The sequence below is a fragment of the Jaculus jaculus genome, chromosome 4 (assembly GCF_020740685.1).
Source record: "Jaculus jaculus isolate mJacJac1 chromosome 4, mJacJac1.mat.Y.cur, whole genome shotgun sequence".
In the NCBI taxonomy this organism is placed as follows: Eukaryota; Metazoa; Chordata; class Mammalia; order Rodentia; family Dipodidae; genus Jaculus; species Jaculus jaculus.
Window position 1 is genome coordinate 115389431 of NC_059105.1, and position 17725 is coordinate 115407155.

Here is a 17725-nt window from a genome sequence, read left to right on the forward strand (position 1 = left end):
TGAGGCTTGGGGAGAGAATAGGCTGGATAGTCCTGATCCCATGACCCCAATCTGTGGGACATCGCATGCTGTCAATTTTAAGTATTTCACCTGCACCTCTGAGAGGCCTCCTGGATTTGTAAGTTAGTGGCCATGAATATTAAAGGGAAAGATGTGTACAGGTCTAGAATTTAGGGGTGAAGGTGGAGATGGGTGCCTTGGGGTGTTCAGACGCCTAAGAAGGAGAAAAGAATGCCTTTGGCCAGCTGGGCCTCAGGTTCTGCCAAAGCAGACCCCAGCTGAGCACTATTCCAGAAGAACATTCCTCTGGAGAAGGAATCTGACTGATCTGAGGGCAACTCTGGCCTCCTCATCAAGAACCCCACCAGAGACAGGGGCCTTGGAATGAATGTGCATCTTGGAGTATCAGGGTAGGTCAATTGTCCCTGTGCACTTGGAGAGGACCCCCCATCTTCTGTGATAGAGTGCGGGAGGAGGGAGTCCATTCCAGATCTAGACAGGCGGGCGCTCCTCCAGCGCACCAGCCCTGAACCCGCAGCTGCCTCCGCACTGCCTGTGAGTGGGGCGGGGGGGGGGAGCGGTAGATAAGTCCTCTCTTCTTCTAAGGCCCCTGGTGTGCTCGGCTGCCTGAGCCATCCTGTTCCTCTGGTTCCTGGTCCTGGCTCCTGGCCTGCATTTCTGTTCACATGGAGCCACGAGGGAGAGCACAGAGCTTCCAGAGATGTGTGCCTGGCAGTGCTCAGGAGAATAAAATTACAGCCTAGAAGTCAGGCAGTGTGCTTACAGCCTGCTCCAGTAACATGAACAGCTGACAGTAGGGACAGACCCACCACCGTACCTCCACCTGAACTCAGTGATGTCACCATGTAGGGACTTCAGGCTGCTTTCACCAAAACCTTTTATAATCAGTCCTGCTAAGAGTATTGGGCTTAGAAGACATTTCTCCTTGTTCCTTGTAACACAGGATGGGAGATGCTAAAGGATAGGGTTCTGGGGTTCATGCTCATGAGCAGTTGCTTCTAAGGACACCCTGTGATTCCAGTAGAGATGCTGAAGGCTGTGATTTGAGCTTCCTCCTGCTCATGTCTAGCATGGCTTACCATCTTGGGGGTGCTGCTGAATGTCTGGACAAGAAGGAAACAGATGTGAAGGTGGAGTTGGAAGAGATTTCTCTGCCTGCCCACACTACTTCCAGGACTGAGGAAAAGGGCAGAAAATGTTTCTCTCCCTGGCTGTGTTCTGTGGCCTAATGAAACCAGTCTCCAGACATCCCAATTGACAGGACTAGCAACCCCAACTTGGCATCAGGGACCTTTCTTAACCCACTTGACCTGGGTGGGCAGGGAGCCAGGGTAGGCCTTGCAAGCCCCAAGTCTGGCATAGATCCTAGGCAGTCTGCACATGTATGGGGACCTAGCGGATGCCCCTGGGTCCCAGTGCCACACCTATGAAACAGTGCTTAGGCAGAACGGTGGGAGGCGGGAGACAGTGTACCTGTGACAGGCTCATGCTGGCCCAGGAGTTGCTTTCTCGGCACAGGGCATGCTGTGGCTAGCAAGGGGTGCTTCCAAACACATCGCCCACCTGGGATAGACCTGATGGAGTTTGAAACATGGTTCTTATCCTACCAACCCAACAGCTTCCAATAGCTCAGAACTGTCTGGCGTCCTGATTCCAGTGGAGAGCGGCCGGCTAGCCATGCTGAGGTAATCAGGGAGTCACAACACCTGACCACCAACCTAAGGCATCCGACCCGAACCAGAACGGGCCCACTTCACTAACTGCTCGCACCCATTCACACACACACACACACACACACACACACACATACACACACACAGATTTCCCACAAACATGATGTATGCACACTCACATTCGTACACACACGTACTTGTACAATGACATTTGTAAAAGTAGAGGCACAAAGATACCCATACACTTACTCACACATATTCACACACATATACAGCCCCATTCATGTATACACATATGTCTACAAATACAAACATTGATTCTCATGTACACACATGTAAATATGTACAGACATGCTTTCACATGGGCAAATTCTCAGACTGTGGCATACACATAAGTACATGCATACATAAATACGCACACACAGATGATCATACTAATGTATATGTATGTACATATATCTCTAGACATACTCACTGACATACACCCATCACATTAGGGCCTAGCCAATAGCTAGAACTGACCACTCAGTGAGGGAGACCAAGGTGTCCTCTGCCGACACTCCAGGTAGGGTCACAGTAAGATGCGGCTGTCACCTGTGCCTGATAAGCTGAGGCCACTGTTGTACACCCGGCAGTTCGCTGGTGCGCATTTTTGGTTACACCTCCTTCTGCGTGGACACCTTTTGTCTTCTCCCCTAGATCTCTGTAACAGCTCCGCTGGTACCTTTAGTCACAGGGACACCGTTCTTCAGTCTGACACTCCTGCAGCCTCACTCTCCCGGCCACGGGAACTTTCGTGAAGGCGGGAGGAGGTGTTGGGAGCGGGGACCTAGACTAGGGACTCTTGGAGGAGACTGTAGATACAGGAAAGAAAAGATAACATGGATCAAGGACATCTACTAGCCTGGCCCACGTGGAATGAGCTGAGGTGGTCTCCTGAGCCACAGCCTCAGGGTCCCAGCCATGGCTGCCCATCTAGACATCTGTAGCAGTGAGGTGAGCAGCAGCCATTCCTGCCACTTCCCTACTAAGGAAAGGCCCCAAGCCCTTCTGAGTCAGGGCCACCCTGTTCTTTCCCTCACAGCATCATGTGCCAGGCCTTGTAGCCAGAAAGGTGAGTGCGATAATTTGAATTGTTGTCCCCCAATAGCTTGGATTTCCAGCTACCTGGCTGGATCCTAGGATCCAACCCTAAAGTGTGGGAGCTGATCTTGAATTCCAGTCTAAAGATATGCAGAAACTGGGTGTGGTGGCATACACCTTTAGTCTCAGCACTCTGGGAGGCAGAGGTAGGTGGATCCCCACCCTGAGATTACATAGTGAATTCCTGGTCACCCTGGGCTAGAGTGAGACCCTGCCTCTTAAAGACAAAACAAAACAACAACAACAAAAGAAACAAATAGCTATGCAGAGGTGGTAAATAAAAAACCCCATCTTATAGGGGAAAGAGACGGAAGAGACTGGAAGGTCCAGAGCAGAGATGAGGCTGTCTCACCAGTCTCATGTGGGGCCATGAAACTTAATGCAGGGATCACGGGAAATTTGACAACAGTACAAGACTTCTGAATGCTCAGTGACCAAAACTGAATTCAAAATCAAACCTATAATGAATCTGAGGTGGTTCTGACAGCATGCACCCATGTGGCATCCCATGATTTCATTGTAGCCTTGGTCCTGAACACACTTACTGCACATGCCGCGGTGCCACACAACACTAATGAATGCTGCCTAAAACATATCAGCTCAGTCAATGACTATTCATATTGTGAATTACAGTGTTTTAACTACACGCAAAGTGTTCTGATCTTATAGAAATATAATGGTTAATTAAAGGGAAATGGCTTTTAATATTTTCCTATCATAATTCCTCACCATATAAATATTTGATTTTTAAAACTCTGAAGCCAGGCATGGTGATGCACACCTTTTATTCCAGCATGTGGAAGGCAGAGGAGGAGAACTGCTGGGAGTTTGAGGGCAGCCTGAGACCATAGAGTGAATTCCAGGTCAGTCTGAGCTAGAGTGAGACCCCACCTTACAAAACTCAAAATAAATAAATACATTACATAAAATAAAAGCTGAAAATATTGAAGATGTTCTCTATTCTACAGCCTTAACTATTCAGCTAAGCCAGGTGTGGTGGTGCACACCTTTAATCCCAACACTCAGGAGGCAGAGGTAGGAGGATCATCGTGAGTTCAAGGCCACCCTGAGACACTGTAGTGAATTCCAGGTCAGCCTGGGTAGAGTGAAACCCTACCTCGAAAAACCAAAAATTAAAAAAAAAGTTAAAAAACATTCAGCTAAGAATAACCCAACCATTTCATTATTATGTGAAATTGCTTTAGTCTTTAATAAATGGTAAAATAATGTTAAACCAACGAATTATTTTAAAATAAATTTCTTCATGATTTATTATCAATGAATGTTTGATTTATAGATCTATTATATATCTTTATAAGCAGGATTACATAAAAATTTCTTGGACAAAAAGAGGTTGTTGGGCTGGAGAGATGGCTTAGTGGTTAAGGTATTTGCCTGCAAAGCCAAAGGATCCGGGTTAGACTCTTCAGAACCCAGGTAAGCCAGATGCACAAGGCGGTGCATGCATCTGGAGTTCATTTGCATTGGCTGGAGGCCCTGATGTGCCCAATCTCTGTTTCTCTCTCAAATAAATAAATAAATGAAATATTGTTAAAAAGAGGTTGTTAATGGAAAGGTTTTTTTTTTTTTAGAAAATCTTGGTTAGTTTATTAAATTGTAATACTTGGCTTACCTAGTTTTGTATTTGATCTCACACATGAATAGAGGAAAATGAGTGCAATGTTGGAACCTTTTCCATTATGCATGAAAGGGATATCTATTGCCCTGTCACAACAGAGGAGACTGCCAGATACAGACCTCTCCTTCTCTGCCCACACTGAAATTGTCCTCTGATTCCACGTGGTAGTGAGACCCCAGGTCTCACCTTCCCAGTTTATGCCTGGGCTCATATGGGAATTTGGAAAGCTTTTGTGTGTTAGTCAACTTTTTATTACCATGACAAAATATCTGAGATAATCAACTTAAAAATAAGAAAGGTTTGTGTTGGCTCACAGTTTTAGAAGTTTCAGTCATGGTTGGATGTCTCCCATAGCTCTTGTGCTTGTAATGAGGCAGTACATCCTGCTCACTCCTCAGCAGCCAGGAAGCTAAAGAGAAAGAGAGGAAGAAAAGCTAGGTTCCACTATCTCTTTAAGGGCACTTCCTCATGATCTAACATCCTCCCCTACTTTCTAAAGACTACCTCCAAACAGTAGTGTCACAGTCTGGGGCCAAACCTTTAGCACATAGGCCTTTAGGGGCATTATAATTTTAACTTAACTAAATTATTTATTTGAGACAGAGAGTGAGAAAGAGGCAGAGAGAGAAAAAGAGAGGGAGAATGGGTGCTCCCGGACCTCTAGCCACTGCAAATGAATTTTAGATACATGTGCCACCTTGTGCATCTGGCATTAGGTACTGGGGAATCGAACCTGGGTCCTGTGGCTTTGCAGGCAAATGCCTTAACCACCAAGCCATCTCTCCAGCCTGGGAACATAGATTCACTAAATAACAACTGTTTCCAAAAGAAAGAACATCTATCTGGGATGGATGAGCTTTTGATGGTATAGGGCAGATCTAATAGCTATACCTACATACCAAACCATGGCATTCAGACATCCTTCAGATGTCAGGTCAGTTGTCCAAGATGAGAGAGCTGCTAAGGTCACCTGTAACCTTGAGCCCTGGTTAAGACATGAACCAAAAGGGAAACAAGGTGTTTATTGCACGGCACACAGGCCTACGAGAGAGGGGCAGGCGGCACAGAGGGGCTTCGACCCCCCCCTCACATCCAAGCCACACCGATGACCCGAACCAAGTCAGACACCTGCCTGCCCTTCCTCGTGTGCCCATTTCAGCTTCTGCAATAGCTGGCTTGATGGAACCCTTTCTAAAATGGCCTTTTCATTTTCAATGTGATAAACCTAGGCCATGAAAGTCATTACTTGCTGAGGGATAAAGAACAGCAGTACACACACACACACACACACACACACACACACGCACGCACGCACGCACGCACGATCATACGCTGTGTAGGGTGCAGCTATGCCAAAGAAGGAAAGTAAATCCTGATTTTGGAGAGAGAACTCAGTCTCTGGCAGCCTGTCCCATCACAGAAGGAAGAGGAGCCTGTGATGGTGCCCCATTATTAGGTCTGTAGTCAAATCACAGCGCATGTTTGATTTCTCCCTAAATTATTACAGAAGGCCACTGGTGCTACAAGATGTCTTGTAGAGGCCGCAGATCACAGGAGGATAAAGCCACCTCAGGACTATAATGTGGAGAAAGCCGACCCAGCTGAGGAGGGGGAGAAGCATCTATGGGAGCCAAGGGAATCTCTTCCAGGGGGGAAAAAAAAGAACCCTCTTTACTTTTCCCCAAACTGACAAATTTGACTTGTCAGATGCAAGTTCAACTTGTGGACAATCCACTCACGACTGATAGTCGCCATGGTAACTGCTGGGTCACGTGCTACCACAGAAGCCAGCTGAGACAGAGGAGAGCAGATTTTCAGACTTCTTTTCTTCTAGTAAATTCTGCGATGTCAGCCTAATTAACAGGAGCGGAATGGGGACCTTAGTTTAAGTAATTGGCAGGCATTTTTAAAACAGAACAAAGATAGTGTAGCACCTTCTCTTCCTTGTCACTGGGTCTGTGCCAGGACTGGGAGGCTCTGGAGGCGGCTGCCTCACCTTCCCGCCCTGCTTGCCAAGCTCTTAGGAGCGCAGCTAAATGAAGCCCTTTGTAGAGTTGTGTCTGGAGAAAGACCTAAATTCTTCGCTTAGAGCTTTAAAAGGCTCAGAAACTAGCGGGAGAGAGAGCCAGCGTACCTTTTAGAACTATCTTAATTCTTCTTTTTAATTAGTATCATAGATTTCCTAACAGCGTCTCCAGACAAAATAGAGGTATAATGTACTTAACGTTGCCTGTCTGTGACAATTCTATTCCCTTCCAAAGTTAGTTGTTTGAGGCTGATGTGGTGACTAAGGAGGGTGAAGCCTGGATGACAGCCCCTCGCCTCCCCAACCGTGTGACTGTCTCTGGCGAGGACATGACTTGGCAGCTTATGCTCAATGGCTGCTGCCACACACCAATGGCTGCTCACTCTGCCCCCTCCACTGTTGGGCATCAGCCTACTGAGTACTGTGCCCAGGCCACTCAGGTGGCTCAGCTGTGTCTTGTCCAAGTTTCCAACACTTTCCATTGTCTGTCACAGGATAATTGTCCCATTGTCTCCAGGCTAATAAGATTTTTGGTCAAAACATAATGATTTCAGACATGTCTTGGGCCTCTTCACTTCTCACCTGGAATAGAGTGGGGTCCAGTAGTGACTTGGGAATCATCTATATCACCAACTGTGCGGAGAAGAATTTGGACATGTGGAGTGGTTTTTAAAATATTTTATTTATTTATTTATTTAGGAGAGAGAGAGAGAGAGAAAAAAAATGGGCACATCAGGGCCTGTAGCCACTGCAAATGAACTCTGGATGCATGTGCCACCATATGTATCTGGTTTACATAGGTACTGGGGAATTGAACCTGGGTCCTTAGGCTTCTCAGGCAAGTCACTCCTCCCCAAGAGTGAGTGGGCTTTAGTCACCTACACTTGTCATTGCTACCTGCCTTGGACAATCCAGTTATCAACCAAACTGTGCATGACTGTGTGTACACTGGGTGGGGGGGGACCACAAAATGAGAGCAAGCAAAAGGTCTTCACTTGGAGTTGACTGCATAAAGGGAGTTAGTCATGGTCCCTTGAGTTTTCAGGGTTCAAAGGCAGAGCAGGATGCAAGAAAGCTAATGGTGAGAAACGGGGAAGGTTCAGGGTGCCCTGTTTGGAGACTGTTGGCACAAGGAACTGTTGGAAGCTAACGAGAAGGAAGGCATTCTGTGTGATTTATGAAAAGTGCATTTTTGGCCTTTTGATCCCAAGTTGGAAGTGGGGGACAAAAAGTAGAGAAGCTGTCAGTTATCAATCATAGTTTGGGGCAAATTGACACAGGGATTGTTACCAAGCTTCTGGGATGGGGCGGGGGCGCGGGGTGGACAGATATGGTAGGTCAGAGCTCTGTCTTTCCTGACAGTCTCACCATACTCTCTCAGAGAGTATGCTAGGCTGACTTCTCTCAGAACCCCCCTCAAATGAAGAAGAGGTTGAAGGTTGGGTGTTGGAAAGGTACTGTGATTTGAATAAGAAATGCACCCCATAGCCTCATATTCTGTAGGCTTGACTGAGAATTTGGGAACCGATTAGATCCTAAGACTCTTACCTAATCAATGGGTTAATCCACTGGTGGATTCATAAGAGTTAAGAGAATGGCACTCTTGGGAGGTGGTAAAGGTAAGGAAGTGGCGCCATGCTGGAGGAAATAAGTCACTGGTGGGGGCATGTGCAGGGGCGGTGCCTTGCCCGGCCTCTTGCTGTGCGCTGTCTGCCTGCTTCTTACATGCACGAGCAGCCTCTGCTTCACGCTCCCACAGGCATGGTGTGGGCCCAGCGCCAACAGAGCCAGGAGCTATGGACCAAAGCCTGGAGCCAAAGTAATTCCTTCCACCCCAACATGGTGTATGTCAGGGATTTTGACACAGTGATGAAGGGTCGGACTACATCACAGAAAGGGACAGCCTCAAGTATGTTTTTGTTTTTGCATATGCATAGTATGAACAATGCAGTGTGTGATGTATGAACATGCATGTCCTCATGTGGCACCCTGTGGACTGGCCCGTGGTGGCTGGTGGGGAACATCAATGTCCCCCTCCACCACTCACCTGCCTGTCTTCTCCTTGAGACAGAATCTCTTACTGAGCCCAGAGCTTGCTATTTATGAACCCTAGCAAGTCCCCCCACAGGACTGGGTTACAGGTGTGTGTGGCCATGCTCAGCTGTGTATGTGAGTTCTGAAGATTTAAACTTAGCTGCTCTCAGGCCTCTTCAGGCCTTCATGCTTGTAGAAAAAGTACACTTGACCTCCAACCCTCTGCCCAGCCTCCACATGTGTTTTGCGAGTGCTGGATCCCAGGGGTTCTAAACCAACTGCTCCTGTGACCAGCCCAAGTCTCTCCGTCAAGGCTCCATCACCTTTCCCAGGCATTGTCGGCAAGTTTGGAAGCATGCTGGAGATCAGTGCTGAGGCCTGTGAGTGGAAGCCATGCACTGGCGTGAGCCGCCCCCAGCCTCACCCAGCCCCAGCTCCTCCTCTCCCCTCTGTGCAACGCCATCACTGTCCCGCTCGATAGCCTGACGGTGACTCATCTCAAGCTGACTGCTCTTTGCTCAGGGACACGTTACTGGGAAGGCATTTAGGTTCAATGTTCTTAACCAGGACTCAAAATCCAAAGACAAGGGCTGGAGAGATGGCTTAGTGGTTAAGGTGCATGCCTGTAAAACCTGAAGACCCAGGTTTGATTCTCCAGGTCCCATGTAAGCCAGATGCACAAGGTAGTACATGCATCTGGAGTTTATTTTGCGGTGGCCAGGCCGTGGTACACCCATTATCTCTCTCTTTATCTCTCTCTGTCTCTGTCTCTCTCATCTCTCTTTTTTTCTTTCCTCTCTCTCCCTCTATCGCTATCTCAAATTTTAAAAAAAGCAGGCATGATGGCACACACCTTTAATACCAGCACTCAGGAGGCAGAGGTATAAGGATCACCATGAGTTCAAGGCCATCCTGAGACTACATAGTGAATTCCTGGTTAGCCTGGGCAAGATCCTGCCTTGAAAAAAACCAAATATATGTATGTATGTATGTATGTATGTATATATATATATATATATATATATATATATATATATATATATATTTTTTTTTTTTTTAAGTCAAAGACAAGAGCTGAGTCCTTACCATGGAGTGCTGGCTGTCTTGTAGCTGGAGGTGGTTCTGAAATTCTGTGTCCCGTGGCAGCCAGCTCCACCCACAGACCAGAGCTGTTGCCTCCAGTGATATTTCTTCCAGCAGCAAAACAATTCCAGACCTTTCTGGAGGTCCCAGACTACAAATTTAAAGGAACTACATTCAGTCTGGAGAGGTTTTAAGTTTTAAAATTAATCATCAAGAATTTATAAAGTAGGATCTGACCTTTCGCATTAAAATATAATTTCCAATTTGTCTTGGAATATAGGGCACTGCGGCAGCATTGTGCGGTCTTCCCAACTACAGATGCTCAGCACAGACAGCATCAGCTGCCCTGCTGGGAGGACCCCGCGTGCTCTTCATCACCATCCCTGCCTGGTCTGTGGTGTTCTCATCATATCACCGTCATGGGCTGTCTGTGTGCCTCTAAACATTCAGGTGATGGCATAAATAGGTAGACCTTTGGTGGCCTTAGGTCACCAGGGTGGACCTGTCATGGATGGCACAGAGCTCTAATGAAAGATACCATAGACAACTCTCTTGCTATCCTTCTGCCCTGAGAGGAGATAAGACCTAGCGGTCCAGCATCTGGAAGGGGCCTTTGCAGAACAACCATGCCAGTACCATCTTTCTGAATTGTGAGGAAGAGGTCTTGTGTGGTTTGCAAGCCAGTCTGTAGTACTTGGTCACAGCAGCCTGGACAAGACACAACCGTGTGGACTAGAGCACTAAGAGCTGGAAGAGGCTGGAGAGATGCTCAGTGGCTAAAGAATTTGCCTACAAAGCCTACAAGCTGAGTTTGATTCCCCAGTACCCGTGTAAACCCAGATGCACAAAGTGGCAAAGTGGCACATGTCTCTGGAATTCGTTTGCAGTGTCTAGAAGTCCTGACATGCTCATTCTCATTCTCTCGCCCCCTACCCTCACTGGGTGTTGTGGCACACCCCTTTAATTTCAGCATTTGAGAGGCTGAGGAAAGAGGATTGTTGTGAGTTCAAGGCCAGCCTGAGACTACATAGCGAATTCCAAGTCAGCCTGGGCCAGAGTGAGACTCTACCTTGAAAAAATTTCCCAAAAATTCTGTTCCTGATGCTGGAGTTTTCATTTATGGTGACTTCATAGCAGGGGGTGAGGGGAATCTCAGGTGTAGATCAGCCAAATAGTAGGTACAGCATGCCCCCACCTTTCACCTGGCCTCCTATGTATGAAGTAAGGGCTGTGTTTTTCCTGGGACCTCTCCTTCTTCCCTGTACCTCTTCCCATGGGAAATGCTCCTCTTCCTCAGAAACAAAGGGAACTGCTGGGGAAGGAAGGAGTCTGGGTCCACCCATGCTCAAAAAGCCCAGAGTGAATGTCTGGGAAGGTGGGTGAATGTGCCAGAGCTTGCCACATGCCAGCTTCATGAGAGATGGCGGCAGCTAAGGTATCCGTTTCTGAGCTAGTCAAGTGGCTTTATCCCTTGGGGCTCATGTTGCTTCATCTATAAAATAGGATATAATTGTAGCTTTCAAGTTTATAAGGCTCGCCTGGGCCTATGGGAAATAAGCCCATCAGGGATTATGAATGGTGCTTAACTGTGCTCATCAGGATGGGTTGGTAAGGCTGGACTAACAGATATTTCCAGATCTGTGTCTACACCAGCACATGTTATCTCTTTTGCATGCTACAAGCCAGCCCTGAACCTCAAGTCTCTGCTCTCTGTTACCCTCCCTTAAGGATGTCAAGTGATGGGGGCTCCTCCCTCCCCCAACCACAAGTAAGTGCCATTGGTCTCAAATGAGGGAATAGGATATATCAACCTTAGACTTAAGCTCTCTTCTCAGAAAAGAAACCATAACTCTCACACTTCATTGGCCAAAGTAAGTCACAGACAAGTCTCACTTCAAGGAATATGACTCCAAGCCTATGATTCCAAGCCTTAGTTCATTCAGGTTGCTATAATAAAATACCATAGTATAGATAGCTTAAGTACAATGGAAAGGATTTTCTCACAGTTGTGGAGGCTGGGAAGTTCAAGATCAAAGTTTTGCCAGATTTGGCATCTCTCTCTCTCTCTCTCTCTCTTTTTTAATTTGGCAAAAAATTATTGTGTATAATTTTTATTAATTATGAATTTTAATGTATGAATATATCATAAGTAGTCACATGACATGATTTTTTTCTAAATATTAAAAGTACTTTTACTTGTTGCTGAATATTTCAAATTCATTAATGAAATTTCAGAAGCCCATGAAACAAGATATTTGGATTTACCATAGTATAGTATTTCCATGAAATAATTCCCTAGTGGCTAAGATTTTATTCAATGTGAAGCTTTTATATTCAGGAAGTGCTACAAAGAAACAATTTTATTTATTTTTATAATTTCTGTGAGTATATCAGTATGATTTTATTAACAGAATCATCCTTTATCCTTTGATGTCCCTAAATTATTAAGCCTATGTATATATTTGAAACATTCAGCTGATTATAATATTGTTGATATCACATTCACTTCACTTGGTTTCCATAGGTTTTAGGCCAACTCAAGCCTCCATCTTATTTATTTCTTAGAGTTTAGATTTTTTCTTTTATTAGTTAGTTTTGTACTCAGCAAATACAGTCAATTTGGTACCATTATTAGGCTCATCCATTACCTACCCCTTCCCCTTGGCCCTTCCTTGTTGAATTATATGGGTCATGCATTCTGGAGTTAGCCCACAGTTGTGGGTAGAATAAATGTCTGCATATCATGACCCAACATGTGGCTCTGACATTCTTTCCTCCCCTCTTCTGCAAAATTTCCCTGAGCCATGTTGGGTTCATTTTTGGTCTGCTTCAGTGATGAAGTGTTGGGGGCCTCTGGATCTCTAGATCTCTGATTTGGTAGGAGTTGATTTTTCTCTGTGTTGATCTCCTTTCCCCTTGTGCTGGTACCCAGTTCACCAAGAAAACAACACCCTTGCTTGTTTCACCAATTGTTCTTAGTTTCAGCCGGGGCCCTTTTGAGGTATGATGGGGTGGCTCTCTCCTTAGGATCTACATCTATCTGAAAAAGAGAAGCAGATTCTCCATCAGAGAGTAAGTTAGCACCAGACAAATGAGATCACCCTTACTTTTTAATAGAGAATTTAATAGATGTAGGCCCTCTTGTAGCCCACGATTGATGGTTGCTTGATAGTGGAGAGCAGGCTTGTTTGGATATGGTTCTGACTTGTTTCCCAGCTCCAGCTAAGGGTCCTGTACCACTGAGGGGATCAGTTAGCCAAATCAAGAACAGCTGGTTTTCCACCATGGCTGTGCACCACTATTGCACTTGTGTGAGCATCATATCAGGTTATTTGCTGCTAAGTAGATGAGACCATGAGTTGCTTGGACAGATATTGGTCATTTTCCCCCCAGTGGGCCATGTAACACCTTCTGCCACTAGACCTGCTGACTGGGGACTGACTCTCTTCCAGCTTCCAGCCATGCCATTCCATTTTATGTGCCAACCACATAAGGTGTCTTCAGCAGTAGGGTCTTACCACTAACCTTTGGTGGGTCATCAAGTACTTGGACAGAAATTTGTCTTTCTTTTAGGAAAGCTTGTAGGTCTCTCTGATCAAAAGCTCATTGTGGATGCTAGCCACATGCTGGTACTAGGAGTTACAGGTAAGTGCCCACTAAGAAAAGAAAGAAAAAGATAACTAATATAAAAGAAATAGAGAGAAGAGAGAGAGAGAGGCTGTAGAAGATCAAGGTCAGTCATCTCTTGAGTACCTGTTTCCTGGCTCGTGGAGGACCCCTTCTCCTCTGTCCTCACATAGTGGAAGGGCCATGGCAGCTCTCCATGGTTTCCTTTACACACAGTAATCCAGTTCGTGAGGATTCAGGCCTCATGAGCTAAACCCCCTAAGAAGTCGTGCCTCTTGACACAATCACAATTGGGGTTAAGTCTATATGAGGGAGCTCTAGGGGGAGGGGCATAGCATCCAGACCTCAGTACCCTCTCCATTTGCTTGCAACAAACTCTCCACATCACAATAGTGTTCCACTGCTCACTTCCAGCAAGACCTTCCATGAAGATGTCCTGTTCACTGTCCCAAGTCTGCTGACAGCAGTCATAATGACATATTCTCCGTGACAAGAACCCAAGACCAAGTGCCTCCTTGCTTCAAGGTTTGAAATCATCTTCACAGTTGTCCAAGCCTTCTCTTGGGTTTCTGAATCAGATGACCTAGGCATGTTCAGTGTGCTCTCTGGTCTGACTCAGTCACAGCCACCATGGGAGGGGATGAGCATGACTCTACTCAACTCAGGGTCCCAGTGAAGCTAAGAACAGCTCTCATATTGACTTCAGATGAGGGGCACAGAAAATGCTTTGGGTCCTTCTTTCACACGCCCACAGGCACCCACCTTGTTTCACTGCAGAGGGAAGAGCTGTCTGGAGAAGGCGGCCTAGGCTCTTGGGGTGTCTTAGGGAACTGTGGGAGGCATAAGCCACCCCCGCCCCCAACAGCCTTCAGGCTTCTCCATAAAGGTAACAGAAAGTGATCTCTCCACTAACATGAGAACTCAAGTGTCTACTGATAGCCAAAGTGTCTTTGACAGCCAGCCCCTCATACACCAGCGTCCTCCTCATGCCGGTGCATAGGAGCCAGGAAGACCTGCTAAGAAGGTTGGCACCGTTGATATAGGACAAAGATCTTTTACAGATGAAGGTTGTTTTGTTTTGTTTTTATTTTCTTTCTTTCTTGTTTTTTTTTTAAGCTCAGAATAACTCTGACTTTTTTAAACTGAACAGAACTGTGTCAGCTCTGAAATAGACCACCCAGATGATCCCTGATGCATGATGTTTGACATGATGTTTTGAATAATTTCAAAGATTTATTTTTATTTATTTATTTATTAGAGACAGAGAGAGGGGTGGGGGTACAGAGAATGAGAATGGGCTCGTCAGGGCTTCCAGCCACTGCAAACAAACTCCAGATGCATGCGCCCCCATGTACATCTGGCTTATGTGGGACCTGGAGAATCAAACTTGGGTCCTCAGGCTTCAGAGGCATGTGCCTTAACCGCTAAGCCATCTCTCCAGCCCATGTTTTGCATTTTTGATCTTGACTTTTCCTGTCTAATGACGCAGCACACCGTACCCTGGTGTCAAGCTGTGCTCCTGGTCGGCCACAGGTTCAGGAGGGGACACCACCGACACTCTGCCACGTGCTGTAATGCTAAGTGAAGATGGTCCCTACACCAGGAGTACTTCATGACCGTTTTGACTAATAATTTTTGTAATGATAGTAATAACTTTACGATGGCGTTATCCATATCTAATCCCTTAGTAAGCTGAGGATCACCTATTTAGAGAGTGAGACAGACACCAGCCAATCGGGCACCTGTGTCCTCATGGGGCCTCCGCTACTCACCTCACGTCTGTCCAAGAGCAGGGCACATCACCCCTCCAGGAAGAGGAGGAGGAGGTCCTGGCTGTCCCCTCACTGTGCCAGGCTCCGAGATGAGGCTGGACAGGATTCAGCAGAGATGCAGACCTCTGTCCTCCCCATATCTTTGTATACAGCCATTTAAAGAGGACAGAAACCACAGAGCCAGTGATGACAAAACCAGGGTTCAGGTCAAGCAGCCAAGCTTTGCACCGCTAAGCTATGCCACCTCCTATTCTAACACGATTATATGATTATGTCATAGTTTGCATTCGAAGGACCACCCGTGGCTTTCATTATTGGATCCTCCCAATAAAGTGGCGTGCTGGCAGCCCAGCTCCCTAAAGAAGTAGACAGCGACAGCCACTAAGTGGGATGCGCCTTATGCACATGTAACCAGGGCCTGCTGGCCTGGCAGGGGGACCCACAGCCTCAAGCAGTCTGCTCAGGGCGTGGCCAGAGCTCAGCCAGCCAAGGTCTCTATGCTGCACTTATCCCCCCTCCCTCTGAGGGGCCATTCTGACAGCCTCGGTGTGGGTTTTCCTAGTAGAGCTTTTGAAGGCTACAGAGTAGGGTAGAAAGGGCAGGGGCAGGGAAAGAAAGAGAGAAGAAAGAAAGAAAGAAAGAAAGAAAGAAAGAAAGAAAGAAAGAAAGAAAGAGGGAGGGAGGGAGGGAGGGAGGGAGGGAGGGAGGGAGGGAGGAAGGAAGGAAGGAAGGAAGGAAGGAAGGAAGGAAGGAAGGAAGGAAGAGGAAGAGGAAGAGGAAGAGGAAGAGGAAGAGGAAGGGAAGGGAAGGGAAGGGAAGGGAAGGGAAGGGAAGGGAAGGGAAGGGAAGGGAAGGGAAGGGAAGGGAAGGGAAGGGAAGGGAAGGGAAGGGAAGGGAAGGGAAGGGAAGGGAAAAGAAAAAGAGAAAAGGGAGAGAGGAAAGAAAGAAAGAAAGAAAGAAAGAAAGAAAGAAAGAGAGGAAGGAAGGAAAGAAGGAAGGAAGGAAGGGGAAGGGAAGAGAAGGGAAGGGAAAGGAAAGGAATGGAAAAGAAAAACAGAAAAGGGAGAGAGGAAAGAGAGAAAGAAAGAAAGGAAGGAAGGAAGGAAGGAAGGAAGGAAGAAAGAAAGAAAGAAAGAAAGAAAGAAAGAAAGAAAGTAAAACAAGGAAGCAAAGGAACAGAGAATACATAAAATCTGGATTCAAGAAAATTGGCACCACAAGATACCCAGTCTGTGGTCTCTATGAAGAGCTGCAGTGCTGCTGGGCAGGGCTTGGCGTCCATCACCAGGCAAAGGGGCTCATCTGCATAACAATGAACGTCAGGTAGAAGGGTGTTGACTGCCTTGCCTTACAACTGATCCTGGCTCCCAAAGGAGCTACACTTTCGTTCCCTGAGCACCTTACCTAAAATCAAGACTTTGAAGTGTTAGAAATACAATCACATAAGAGGCTATAATCATGCTTTATTAAGAATGTAAAAGTATTCTTTGATGCTTAAGTTACCTGTAAGTTGACCTTTGGGAAACACTATATTGGTTGGCTCTCCTTGATGAATGAACCCAATCTCGAACAGGGAGAGAGAGAAAGAGAGAGAGATTATTTTAACAAGTGGCCATAGGATTTTGGGTTTCTCAGCCTCCAGAACTGTGTGAAATAGTGTTCTTTTCTTTTCTTTGAAGGCCACTGACTTTATTGGTCTAAAAAATTTTACAAGGGCAGTGACTGTTCTGCCAAAAAGAAAGCTGGTAACTGTCACCATGGAACTGTAGAGGAAGGAAAAAGGACAACGCACGCAAGGGTGAGAATTCCAAAAAAGTTGAAATGGTGTGGAGAGAGAACTCCCCCAACCCTGGAGTACATCAGAGGCCAGTGACTAAAGCAATCTTGTTCTTTGTAGAGGAGAGGGAGGAGCCCCACTCATTGTAAACTCTGATGCTGGGGCTAAGGGACTGAGGACTCCCTGGAGAACATCACAAGAAGGCATCACACCATTCTCGAAGACACCCAGAGCAGCATGGGACTGCTTGGCATTGGCGCCACATGTGTCTTTCAGCCATTCTCGGAAGAGGCCTTCATCTTTCTTTAGCACCAGACACTGGCCAAGGACCACATAAGCTTTGTCAAAGCCCCTTTCCTCCAACTTCTTGCCCAGGACTTCGCCAATCCCAGCCAGGCTCCCCACTGGCTTTTCCCCACGGGCTCTGCCACGAAGTCTCAGGGCTTTTGGGATGTTGACATCTTGATCACTCTTAACCAGCAACTCAGCTCCTGCCTTAAGCCGCTAGGACATTCTTCAGCTCGTGTTTTTTTTCTTTATGAATTTCTCAGTTTGTGGTATTCTGTGGTAGCACCAGTATACAGATGGAGACATTATGTGAGCCAACTTTCCATCACTGTGACCAAATTTCTGATGTAAACATTTTATAAGGAAGGAAGTTTTATTCAGGCCTGCATATTATGGCAAAACCATGCAGTAGAGAAAACCCATTTACCTCATATTGGCCAAGGTTCAAGGTTCAAGAGTACACTTTCAGGCTGGAGAGATGGCTTAGCCATTAAGGCACTTACCTACAAAGCCAAAGGAGCCAGGTTTGAGTCCCCAGTGCCCACGTAATGCCAGATGTACAAGGTGGCACATGCGTCTGGAGTTCATTTGCAGTAGCTAGAGGCCCTGGCATGCCCATTCTTTCTTTATCTGCCTCTTTCT

The 17725-nt window shown here is 46.5% G+C and overlaps 1 pseudogene; it reads right to left on the reverse strand.

Annotated features, from left to right (window-relative positions):
• Positions 1 to 16988: 16988 nt before the first annotated feature.
• On the reverse strand, positions 16989 to 17256 carry LOC101611250 (annotated as a pseudogene).
• Between the last annotated feature and the right edge of the window lie 469 nt (positions 17257 to 17725).